The sequence below is a fragment of the Rhinopithecus bieti genome, unplaced genomic scaffold (assembly GCF_001698545.2).
Source record: "Rhinopithecus bieti isolate Rb0 unplaced genomic scaffold, ASM169854v2 scaffold_4820, whole genome shotgun sequence".
Taxonomy (NCBI): Eukaryota; Metazoa; Chordata; class Mammalia; order Primates; family Cercopithecidae; genus Rhinopithecus; species Rhinopithecus bieti.
The window spans coordinates 984293-997191 of NW_016804598.1; positions in this window are offsets into that span (position 1 = coordinate 984293).

Sequence of the window (12899 nt, forward strand, 5' to 3'; positions counted from 1 at the left end):
TTTTTTTTTTTTTTTTTTTTTTTTGTATATAATCATAGCTACCAGAAACATTTTGAGTTCGATGGGAGCTAGCTACTAGGCCCACAGCTTCCCTATGAATTTACAATAAAAGCTAGTCTCAGAACAAATTCAGGCACAACACAGACATGTATTTATTGAATATTTATTAGCATACAAATAAAAACATTATACTCTTTAGGCTTGAGAAATCTCCATGTCTTTATCTACCACCAATTCCTCACAGAAAGTTGAACCTATACCATAGTGACAATAAACCAGAGATTGGATTCTGTAGTCATTGTAGCAAGCAGCAGGCAGCCAGAAGTTTTGAGTCCATCCTCATCAAAGAACTATTAGGGTATCAGTCTGGAGGGTCATCCTAGGGAGCATGTTACAGGCTTGGATAGAATTTAATGTCTTGGATGGAGCATCTTTAAAATATATTAGCCAATCTGCATCTGGGATACTTTCAATGTTTCCAATAAGAAACATAAATAATATTCATCATATTAGATAAAGGCTACTATTTTCTGCTATGACACTGTATTTGACATTTTTTAAGTGAGTTGGTAAATAGGTGTTGATAGAGATACTAGTAGCAGAGCCCATTACAGTGGCTGCCCCTAGAGTGTGAACATTCTCCTTCACCAATAGTCCAACATTAACTGTGCATCCTTGATTAGACCATTAGCACTTAAATAGCACACACATAATTGAACACTATGTACTGAAACACTTTCAAGTAAATTAATATTCTAAGAACTAAGAGTTGGTGTATTGAAGACAAAAGTTATTAAACTGTGATCCTAGGGAAAATATGACAGCTCTGGAGTGAGGACTCTCCCTCCCTCACTTATTTCTCTTGTAAGTATAAAACTATCTTCCTGGCCCATTCAATCTCTATGTCCTTAAGGGTAATGGGTCAACTCACGGCTAATGTGAGAGTAGAAGTGATTATACTTGGGAACATTAACATCAGGTCTAGACTCTAGTCCTTAGTTCTGCTACTTCCCATATTAACTCAAAAAAATTGCCATCTTCTCTATAGCACAATTTTCTTTTCTGTACTATGGGTACACAACAGAATTACCTCAGAGATTTTTATTTTATTCATGTAATATAATTTATAAATGCTTCATATGTCTCAAGTTTCCCTTCTTGGCTAACTGTATTCTAAATGAACAAATAAAGAAACACACATAAGATACACAGTAGATGTAATTTAGCAGTAGGCAGAAACCTGAAGCAAAGTAATGAGAGGAAGTATGTACGTTTTCAGGGGGAACCATTTTGTCGAGTGATATATGGACAGAAATCTGATATAAGAACATCCCAGCAGAGGAAAAAGAAGTGCCAATACCACTTAAAGGCTGTGCCTTGTGATATTCACAAGAAGCCCAAAGTGCTGGACTAGATATAAACAAGTTAAAAAGGGTTAAGGGGACGAACCCAGAGAAACAAGGAGATGATCCCAGAGGAGTAAAGAGATGGTGAGCCAAATAGGTTTGTGCTGAGAATCAAACGAGGTGATAGCATAATGTAGTTCTTGGCACTACAGTGTAGGAAGTGCTGTGTAAGTGTTAGACATTTATTCTTGGAATCACTTCCTTAGAGGGAGAGATTGCCACCTAAAATATGTTGGCTAGGGATATGAACAGGAGTGAATTGTCAGTGGTTTACAGAAGTGCCATAAAAATTGAGTGACCAAGACAAACTTTGTCTAATCTAGGAGTTTGCCAAGGACAGACAACTTTGGAGATGTTATTTCCATTTAGTTTTAAGACTTTCTATGGTAAATATGGTCAATTAGGATTATCAAAAAAATAGTTATGCTCACCAATGCCAATGTCACTGCTATTAAATATCAAAATATCACAGGAATTGAGTAGACTCCAAATGTTAAAATTGGTGTATCACTAAAGGCTGATCAGTTTTAGGTGTTCTAATCATAGTTTGCTTTGGATGAATAAAAAGTTACAGCTGCTTAATAACAGTAAAATAACCAAGATACTACTAAAAAGGGAGAAAAAAATTTTGAATGAATGCAACATCAGTGTGCACTTTTGAATATAATTTTTTATTGATGCATGAATAATTTTGGAGTGTTCAAGTTTACAGATGTGAATAGACATATGGGAATATTCAATATCTCGTTACCACCATGCACAAAAATTGCCTTTTTCTTCATAGCATTGATTTGTTATGGATTTGGAAATAATTACTGAATAATGATCCAGATTAAGTGTTAATAAAAGTCATATATGCATAAAAATTTGTGAGGATATGCAGATAAAGTTGTTTTGAATGTAAAATAAATTGCAGCTGCAAGTACTGGTGTTAGGGGATCTTACGGGTGTCACTTGGCCATCCAGAAACATCTGTTGACAGTGGTGTCTTTGCCCGAGTTTTGCCCAGGCCCACTGGGCCCACTTGGCCTGGCAGGCTGCACTCGACTCATACTACTGGCCTGGATCCCAAGCCTGCCAAGGGTGAGAAGAGCTGCGAGAGATATGTAAGTGAGTGAGCATGGGATCCAGCCACTGCTCACTTCCAGGCATGCTGGCTGCAGTAGGGTGAGCAGCTCCAAAAGCCAGTATGGGCATCAGCTCTCTGCAAGGCTGTGGCTGGACCAGGTGTACCACAAGCAGCTTCAACAACTGGCACCAGGGAATGTGGTATTGCTCGGTAGTGGGGAGATGTCAGGAACCACAGAGCTTCAAAGAGGGTGTCACACCCCTGGTTTGAGGTGCTTCTAGGTCTGGGATCCCCAAAGGGTTGCAGTTTTTCTCTCCTGTCACCCACAACATGGTGAGCAAGGGACATGTTTCAGCCCCGATTGTGTTACAGCTCTTTCAGGCCCACCATTTGGTGGATCCTGAGTTCTTTTCCTGCATTCAGGAAGAACGAGATACGTGGGCACATGGAAGGGGAGCAAGGTGGAGAGGAGCTTTACTGAGTGATAGAACAGCTCAGAGGAGACCCACAGTGGGTAGCTCCTCTCCATAGCTGATTGTCCTGTTGTCAGCTTGAGTCTGGCTGAGTCCATGGCTTTTATGGGCTTCAGAAGAGAGGAAGTGTGTGCTGATTGGTCCATGGGTGGTCATGGGTGGGCCTGGAAAAAGCAACATAAGTTCCTACTCCCCTCTGAAGAACTGGCATCCTGGTCTCCAGGCTCCAGGCCTTCCCTGGCTTGAAAGTGTGGCCTCTCTGGGGACCCTCCTGTTTTCACCCAGGAACCTGTGTGCCTCCTGTCTCTGTTCATGGCAGCCAGCCTGTTTTGCTGAGGCACACCAGCAGAGCAGTGCCTTGCTGCCCTCAGCCCCACCTTGGCCTCCCTCCCATGGTCCTTGGTGCCTGAAGTCCAGAGGGGGCTGGTGTGTTTGCACTGCACCAAGCATATGCACATCTGGCCAGGCTGTACCAGTGCCCAGGCTCGGCCTCAACTCTGCTCCAAGATTGGAGTGAGTGCCAGGAGTGGGGTGGGAGCAGGAACATCTGAGCCTGCGTAGGGAGGGGGCCTTCCTGGGCTCCTGAGAGTGCAGAGATGCCCAAGTCGCCATTGGGTGGCTGCAACTGAACCTGGGACGATGGGGCCTTGCCTGCTCCCAGACCCCAAGAGCACAGGGATCCCCAAATCCACAGCCATGGTTAGGGCAGCTGCAGCTGCACCCTTCAGGGTGGGGCTCCTGCCCCCTCCCAGCCCCCAAGAGCACAGGGATGCCCCATCATCAGCCCATCTGGGCCAACTTATAGAGGGGCAGGGCTTCTGCCTGTTCCCAACTCCCCTTGGCTCCATGAAGCCTGCAGCCCCTACCGCACCTCCCCAACTGCAGCTGGCATCATGGCAGCAGCCACTCCAGATGCCCCACCGCTGCCATCACTGGGCAATTGATTACACTGTTTAAGGTATTTCATTTCTTGGTAGCTATGAATCTTCCTGTGGCACATAAATATAAATTACTAGATATGTTATATTTCAAAATAGGCACAGTTGGTTCTATTCTCAGGTCTGAAAGAAGTAAAGGAATTTTCCATTAAGATTGGATGTGGTAGGTTTTCCTGCACTTTCATTAACCTTGCAGCATTTACTACTTCACCTAATAGCCTTGGTGGTTCATAAATAATCCTCAGTTACCTGCCAAGTAAACTCTTCACCACTTTCAAACTGATTGACATGATTCACGGTAAAAGACTCTCTGACAAAGCCATGCCTAGATGAAATTACTGTACTGATTGCTTTTCACCCATCCCTTTTAGTTTGTTTCTTAAACATGGGCTCAGGACTTTTAATCAGTAATGTCACAATTAAAATGCCACTCTTTCATAGGAGAATAAAAAGCAGCACATTGAAGAGTTTAGTAAACTGAAATACATTTCTTCATCTAAAAATAAAGTTGCTCTTAAGCATTTAATGCAAGATCAGAAAAAAGCCTTACAAGTTAAAAACATAAAAAAGATTAGTAAATAGGTAACTAGGTTTATCAGAGGTCCCAATTAAGTATGGGTGAGGAGACTAATGAAAAAAAATAAATTAAAGCTTGATTCTTTAAAGCTTAATTCTTCCCTCAGAGTGAACAGGGTGATTTTCAGATTTTAATACTTTTTTTTTTTCTAAAAATATTTAGGCCCTGTATATTACATAAAATAAAATATTATATGGTAGAATTATTGTTTATTTAACATTGTCTCCTACCTACAATTTACTTTTTATTCTACTGTTTTTTCTCCTAAGATTGCGCTTAACAGTAAAGCAAGCCTTCTGAGTCTAAACCTACCATCAGGTTTTTGTTTACTAATTTAAATTCCTATCTTTCTTTATAGAGAAAGCAAAGCTTCATCTCGCTTGGATAGAAGAACTCTAGCTACCCCAAACCTGCACCAACAGAAATCTTTTTTTTGTTTGTTTGTTTATTATAAGACAATTGTTCCTTTTAAAGGGTAAAAGTCAGAATATTTGAACTCTAATTGTTAGATCTGATACTGTATTACTCAGAATTGTTTCTGAGAATATTGGATAACAAGGAATAATTAAATTGCACACTTTTGTGTCTGGAATTGGTGGATTCTTGGTCTCACTGACTCCAAGAATGAAGCCACCGACCCTCACAGTGAGTGTTACAGTTCTCAAAGATGGTGTGTCTGGAGTTTGCTCCTTCTGATGTTCGGATGTGTTTGGAGTTCCTTTCCTCTTCCTTCTGGTGGATTCGTGGTCTCGCTGGCTTCAGCAGTGAACCTGTAGACCTTCGCAGTGCGTGTTAGAACTCTTAAGGCGGCATGTCTGGAGTTGTTCTTTCCTCCTGTCCAGAGTTGTTTGTTCCTCCTGGTGGGTTCGTGGTCTCTCTGGCCTCAGGAGTGAAGTTGCAGACCTTTGCTGTGAGTGTTACAGCTCATAAAGCTGGTGTGGACCCAAAAAGTGAACATCAGCAAGATTTATTACAAAGAGCCAAAGAACAAAGCTTCCACAGTGGGGAAAGGGACCTGAGCTGGTTGCTGCTGCTGGCTTGGGCAGTGTGCTTTTATTTCCTTATCTGGCCCCACCTACATCCTGCTGATTGGTCCATTTTACAGAGAGCTGATTGGTCCATTTTGACAGGATGCTGACTGGTGCGTTTACAATCCCTGAGCTAAACACAGAGTGCTGATTGGTCCATTTACAATCCTCTAGCTAGACATAAAAGTTCTGGAAGTCCTCATCAGATTAACTAGACACAGAGCACTGACTGTTGCATTTACAAACCTTGAGCTAGATGCAGAGTGCTGATTGGTGCGTTTACAAACCTTGAGCTAGACACAGAGTGCTGGACAGAAAAGTTCTCCAAGTCCCCACTAGATTAGCGAGATACAGAGCACTGATTGGTGCATTTACAAACCTTGAGCTAGACATAGGGTGCTGATTGGTGTGCTTACAAACCTTGAGCTAGATACAGAGTACTGATTGGTGTATTTACAATCTCTTAGCTAGACATAAAGGTTCTCCAAGTCACCACTAGACCCAGGAGCCCAGCTGGCTTCACCTAATGGATACTGAACCAGGGCCGCAGGTGGAGCTGCCCGCCAGTCCCATGCCATGCACCTGTACTCTTCAGCCCTTGGGCGATTGATGGGACTGGGCACCGCAGAGCAGGGAGCCAGGGGCCCAGCACTGCTGGGAGACCCGGGGCACCCTCTGCAGCTGCTGGTCTGGGTGATAAGCCCCTCATTGCCTGTAGCTGGCAGTGCCAGCTGGCTGCTCTGAATGCGGGTTCCACCAAGCCCACACCTACCCGGAACTCGCTCTGGCTCATAAGTGCCTTGCAGAGCCTCAGTTCCTGCCTGTGCCTCTCCCTCCACACCTCCCCACAAGCAGAGGGAGCCGGCTCCGGCCACAGCCAACCCAGAGAGGGGCTCCCACAGTGCAGCAGCAGGCTGAAGGGCTCCTCCAGCGTGGCCAAAGTGGGCGCCTAGGCCGAGGAGACACTGAGAGCAAGTAAGGACCACCAGCATGTTGTCACCTCTCACTTTCAGGGGCCTCAAGAAAAACTGAAGCCAGAAACTTACATGTCAGTGATAGCTGCATCCTCTTTCTTTTTCTCCCTCCCCATACCGCTTCCCACCGTCAGTTCATTTCACCCTCATTTTCTGTTCAAGTCAGAACACATGACTGCCATAAGTAGCCAATCCAATTTTATTTTTTCCACTTCAACTAAGGGAAGGATTCTTATTCAGTTATTGAGATTTCAAGTCACAGTGTAGAAGCAGTTTGGATGATCTAATTTTTGTCTGGTAATCACCTCTGTCAAGGGCCAAAATCATGCCACACTGGATAGCTTCCCCTGTGCCATCTGTCTGGATGGAGGATTTTAAACTAAGGTTAGTGTGGGTACACTGAGTGGAATACCATGAATATTTACTACAAAGTATGTAGGTGCATCCGTTGGCCATTAATTTTGTGTAATTGCATATGTAAAGTGACTTATTTAATTGTGAACTCCTCAGAAAATTGTTTATCTCTACTATCTTAAGTTTATAAAATGCTCAAGAACTTGGTTATTACTGTTTTAGTGAGGCTGTCTTAAGATTTTGTTATTTCAATTCTGTGAGGAGTGATAAGAATATAGATATTCTGGAAGAATAAAAACACTTTTAAGAGCAGATCTTAGTTTCAAACATGATCAAGAGACAGAGTGATTCAATAAAAGATTTTTTCGCTCAGTGAAAATTTATGGACACTATCTAAAAATAACTTTCCAAAGTTGAATATTTTTTATTCAATTCTTGTTCTGCCACTTCGATGCCATAACTCTGGGCAAACAATACAATATTTCTCTGCCTCAATCATCACATCTGTGAAGTGGTTATAATAAAAAATATCTAGTAGGGATATTATAAAAAATAAGTGGATTGTTTCACATGAACAATTTAGAAACGTGCCAGGCACATAATTTATATATATGGTAGCTTTATTATTATTATTTAGGTGCTCTGTTAGAGGGAAGTTTAATATATATAATGCAAATATTTTTGAAACCACAAATTGATTATAATATCATATGAAAATAAAGTTAGTAGAAACTATTCCTTGCATTGAATGGGAGCTTAAAATAAACACCAAGGAGTGCTATCATTTTAAAATTCTAAATTTTTTTTATATTTGCATTTAAAAGATTTAAAAGAATAATATTTTTTAAATGTCTTCTGGAATTTGCAGATTTCTAAATATTTTACTTAATTTTTCTCTACAATCAATGTGTTTCTCTTGTGTAATAACAAAGCAAGAAAAAAAGATAAGTCATTTTAATGCCTGTGGATAAAACTTTGAGACTATGTATACTAATTTGCTATTGTATTTATTTACCTTCATGGAAATATTTCTTAAAGGTAGTTCTCCATGGTCTACCATTGTTCCTCATACAATATAAGCTGGATTTTAAAAGGGAGTGGATGAAAGCTAGATAATTCAATACATAAAGTTTATTTATTTGTTTCATGCGAATAATGTGAGTAAACTTAGGAATTCTAGATTTTAGTAGAATTCTCTTGAAAGGTCATGGCGAGGTGACCAGTTCCTTAAAAAGGAAGCAATGATTGGGCCAAAGCGAAGATTTGATCTGTCTCATAGTTAAATCATTCAACAGCAATCTAATATTTGCAAAACACTTTGATACTTGGCACACAAAATTGAATAGAATGAGCCAAACTAGTTTGATGATAACTGTTACTTAGAAGAAATCTTGTAAGATATTCAGATTCCTGGATCTTGCTCTTGACCAAGGGTCAGCAAATATTTTCTGTAAAGTGGCAGACAATAAAGATTGTCAGCTTTATGGGCCATATAATTCTTTCATTAACACTCCATTCTGCCATTGTAGCAGGAAAGCAGACACAGACAATGTGGAAGATAGGTATGGTTACATTTCAATGAAATCTTACTCGCAAAATAGGTGGTAAATACCATAAAATAGATGCGCTATAGTTTTCCAACCCTGTTCTAGATCAACTGAACAGTCTAGGAGCTCTTTGAGTTGAGAGTTTTAACATCAGGATAAACTATATACAAAGATGACAAATCAGTCAAATACATTCTTAAAATGTTATGCTGTATGAAGATATTATGTTTGTGAGATGTGCAGTTAAAAAGTCTTGACAGACGGCCAGGAGCAGTGGCTTATACCTGTAAGCCTAGCACTTTGGGAGGTCGAGGCTTGCAGATCACTTGGGGTCAGGAGTTCGAATCCAGCATAGCCAACATGGTAAAATCCCCTCTCTACTGAAAATACAAAAATATTAGTCAGCTGTGGTGGCAGGTGCCTGTAATCCCAGCTACTCTGGAGACTGAGGCAGGCGAATCACTTGAACCCAGGAGGTGGAGGTTGCAGTGAGCCAAGATCCTGCCACTGCACTCCAGCCTGGGTGACAGCGCCAGAGCAAGACTCCATCTCAAATAAAAAGAAAAAAGGTTAAGAGAGCTTTGTACCATCTTTGAATATGTAATTCTTTATTTATTGTAGATAATATAAAACGTTTAAGCTCATCAAATGCCATAATGGAAAGGATTGTCACATACACTACATCTTTTATTTCATGCTAAATGAGTCCCTTTAACAATGTTAGTCACTACAATTAAGCTTAAAGGCCATTCTATGTTTCTGGTTTTTCTTGAAAAACCTGAAATATTTGGCATCCCTTATGTTGTATTTTCAAAAGGCAAGTTCAGCTGTCACTAAATAGTAGGTTCCTCTTTTTAGCCAAAGAATGTCTTCTGTGATTTACACAATCCCCACCTGGCATATTAAACTCACTTGGGTAATCTGAATTTCCTGATAGGTATTTAATTTTGAACAACTTGTATATACTTCACTCATTAAAAAGAGACTAGAAGATCCAAATGGGATTTCTTTAGGAGAAATATAAATTGCCTGCTAATAGGTAGAAAGATTTAAAGATTACCAACCATACAATCCATTTCCAGAAAGTACCTATTTATCAATTCAGACTGATTATACAGCAGCGTAACTGGAGTTTTTTAATGTGTGCAAGCTAAATATTACATTTTCCTATTACCCACATTCCAGAGTAATTTGATAAAGTCTAAAATAAAACAAAACTGAACCAAACACTTTCCCATGGCAGGTTAAACTCTGCATTAAAACTATGTGACTTTAAAAATCCCTTATGTCCTTTAGACATGCTGTATTTCTCACTGAAACTAATGAATACGTTAACTTTGAAGACATTTTCAGCATCTCTTATGATATCACAATTTTAGGGTAAAAATTAGTGTAAACAAGCTGTTTGAGCTCCTAAGCCATGAAGCACAACCCTCAAAATATAAAGTAATGGAGTTGTAATCAAATGTCCATACATGAAAATAATCGTTTTTACATTTTACTTGAGTTTCTCAGATTTACCCCAATATCAAACTGTGATATTTTAAGTTTTGCACTGCAAGCTTGTTGAAAATTTCATTTCTTCATATCTACTTACTTAAATAATTAACAATGCATCCGTTTATGTGAAAGAAAACTTTGAGAAAATGCTAATATATTTATTCTGTTAATATGTTTCCTAAACATCAGAAAAAAATGTTTGTTAGGTACACTTTTCTCTAAGATGCAGAGATTTAGCATCTACTTTTAGAGGTGAGTGTTGCAGCATTTTTTTTTTTTTTTGATCACCTAAATTTTTCAACACAAATTCATAGGCAACTTACATATACCCGTCTATATTTATTACAAAGTTCTGTTTCCTTCCACAGTGAGGATTCTCTTCAGTGCCTCTCTAGAGATCTAATTAAATATGTAGACCAAACTCATCTCCGTGGCTTAGTTTTATGTACAAATATATTAGGATGCTGTTTACATGTTGTAATTTACTTTACATCATCCATGATGTTCCTCACTCTCAAATTAAAATTCCAGCATTAGACATCCATTCATTTAAAATTAAGAATATTTCTTTGGCTTTTTGGGTTTCCTATTTATATGCAACTGTACTCGAAAGGATACTAAGTTTTCTAACTTGTAAAAATTTAGTAAAGGGTCTGATGGAACTTCTTCAAAATTACGATGATTAACCAAACTCAGTGTCTTTTTGTGCATCAAAGAGGCTAGTTTCAGTGGAAGGAGAAATTAAATAGAACTGGAAAGTCTATCTTTCTTTCTGAGACACACATAGATAAAACCGAGCAATGAAAAACTAAGGGAAACCTGGGGCTAAGATGAGCAAATTAGACAGCACAAAAATAGAACGTAAAATTAGGTTCCAGTAATTGGGGCAGTGTCTAGTTACTCAGAAGGCTGATCAAAAGCTTTCTTGTTTCCACCCCTTCTTTTATTGTTTATTTGTAACTCTAATTTTTCTTATTTTTTTCTACCCACATGGTTTACAAACAAAGCACATAAATATTTTCTCTGACCCCTTACTTTTCTCTTAACTCCTCTAGCTCTTAGAACTTGCTTTAGATAATCATTCACCTGTTAACTTTTCTCTTGTATTACTTACTGTTACTCCATAAGTATCAGTTTGGTTTGTCTGACATTTTAATCTTCTTGGAGACAGAATGAAGTCTTAACTTTATTCTTCCTCTCCTTAAGATACAATATGCTGATTTGCTCAACAAAAGAATTTTAAGTAAATAAAACTTCAGAAAAGCAACTACAAATGTGAAATCCAGTTAACCATGCCATTCTGACATTCATTTAAAGAAACTGATGATTAAAATTAGGAAATAAATCAACCACTGAGAATAACTAAAATTTGCCTAAAGTTTACCAGGTCCAAAGTCCTGTTCTAAGTCAGTAACATGTATTATCTTATTTCTTCTTTAAGGGATCCTATATGACAGGTGAAATAATCCTCAGCATTTGCTAGTTGAGGAATTGAGGCACATAGTGTTCAGAGGATTTGAGTAATTCACACAATTGGGTTTGAACACAGGTAATCAGGTTTTAATATCCTTTCTCTTCAGGATGACAAAAATATGCCTCTATGTAAGGAGAATATGTCAATGCAGTCTAAAGAAGAATAAGCTCAACAAAATTTACAAATTCTTACAGAAAAATTGAATCAGAGCATACAAACAGTCCTAAACCTCCCATTTGGGGAAACCTGGAGATAATACAAATGTAGGCCAATGTATTACTAGCTAAATATTTAGAAGTTATAGATCAAGAGAAGAAATTGCTAAAGAAAACTGGTTCTAGCCTAGAACTTTAATAACTATGCCCTTTAATGAAATGGAAGGTCAGATTCACATTTAGAATTCTCAGATTTATGTTTATTAAATTTGCATTTATGAATTACGTGGCTTGGGGATGGCCACCCGGTCCCTCACCTGAGACTCGTCCTTTTTCTCATCCCTACATCATGGCTCTGTTTATCAATACAGGAAGCCTCTTCTAAACCTGGGAGATTATCTCAGCTTGTATATATTTGCTGTGACCATAACCCCCTCGAAGTGCTGCACCTTAATCAACAGTTAGAGTTTCACATGCTAAAATGTGTTATATGGAAGATGGATATAGGGAAGAGACACTTGTAGGTCCTAAAGTTGGCTTATGGTGATTGGGTAGAAGATGCCATGCCAGGAATGTGTCCTGGAAGGGAGATCAAGGTTTCCAGGGGTCCACTCTCTTGGTCCATGGCTACTCCTAATCCACGTGAGTGTGTTCGGTTTAACGCACATCAGAGCCAGTCCTGTCATTTGATTCTAATAGTAATGTGGTTCAAAAAGTTTACAGAAAATATATTCATGAGATTGAGAGACAATGACCAGCAGAACTCAAGAGTAATATTCAAAATAGTATTAAGTAAAATATGGTGACTATCAAAAGACTTTGGCAGAAATATAGTAAAAGAATCTACTATTGAAATAATTCCTTGACAAGAATGGCAAAAGTTATAAAAGAAGTGATTATCTGAGATAAAATGGAAAGAGAAAAGGTGGATATCCAGGTGAGTATGAAAAATAGGAATATGGAATCTCCCAGAAATGACCTGTTTTCACTCATATTAATATTAGGGAAAATGAAAAATATTTCAACAATGTGAAACTTTAAAGTGACAAAGGAGAGGCCCAGTCAACCTGTATAACCCAAGTATTCCCACAAAGTCACATTGGTATAGCAGCTTCATTGATGAAGAATGGAAGTGATTTCTTCTGGGTGTCTATAACTGCTGTGTGCTGAAAACAAGGCCAAGCTTAGGAAGGAATGAAAAACCAACCTTGATAAAGATGCTTTTATATGGAATCTGGTCATTGTAGTATTCAGTGAAATTCCAGGAAATGTGAAGGCTGAGCTATCTAGAAATATTTTAATTGAAATTTTATTTACTTATATGGTAAATAAAATAAAATAAATACATAATTTAAAAAAGTATTAGGTTTTGTTTATTAAAAGTAAAATTTTAAATACATAAAA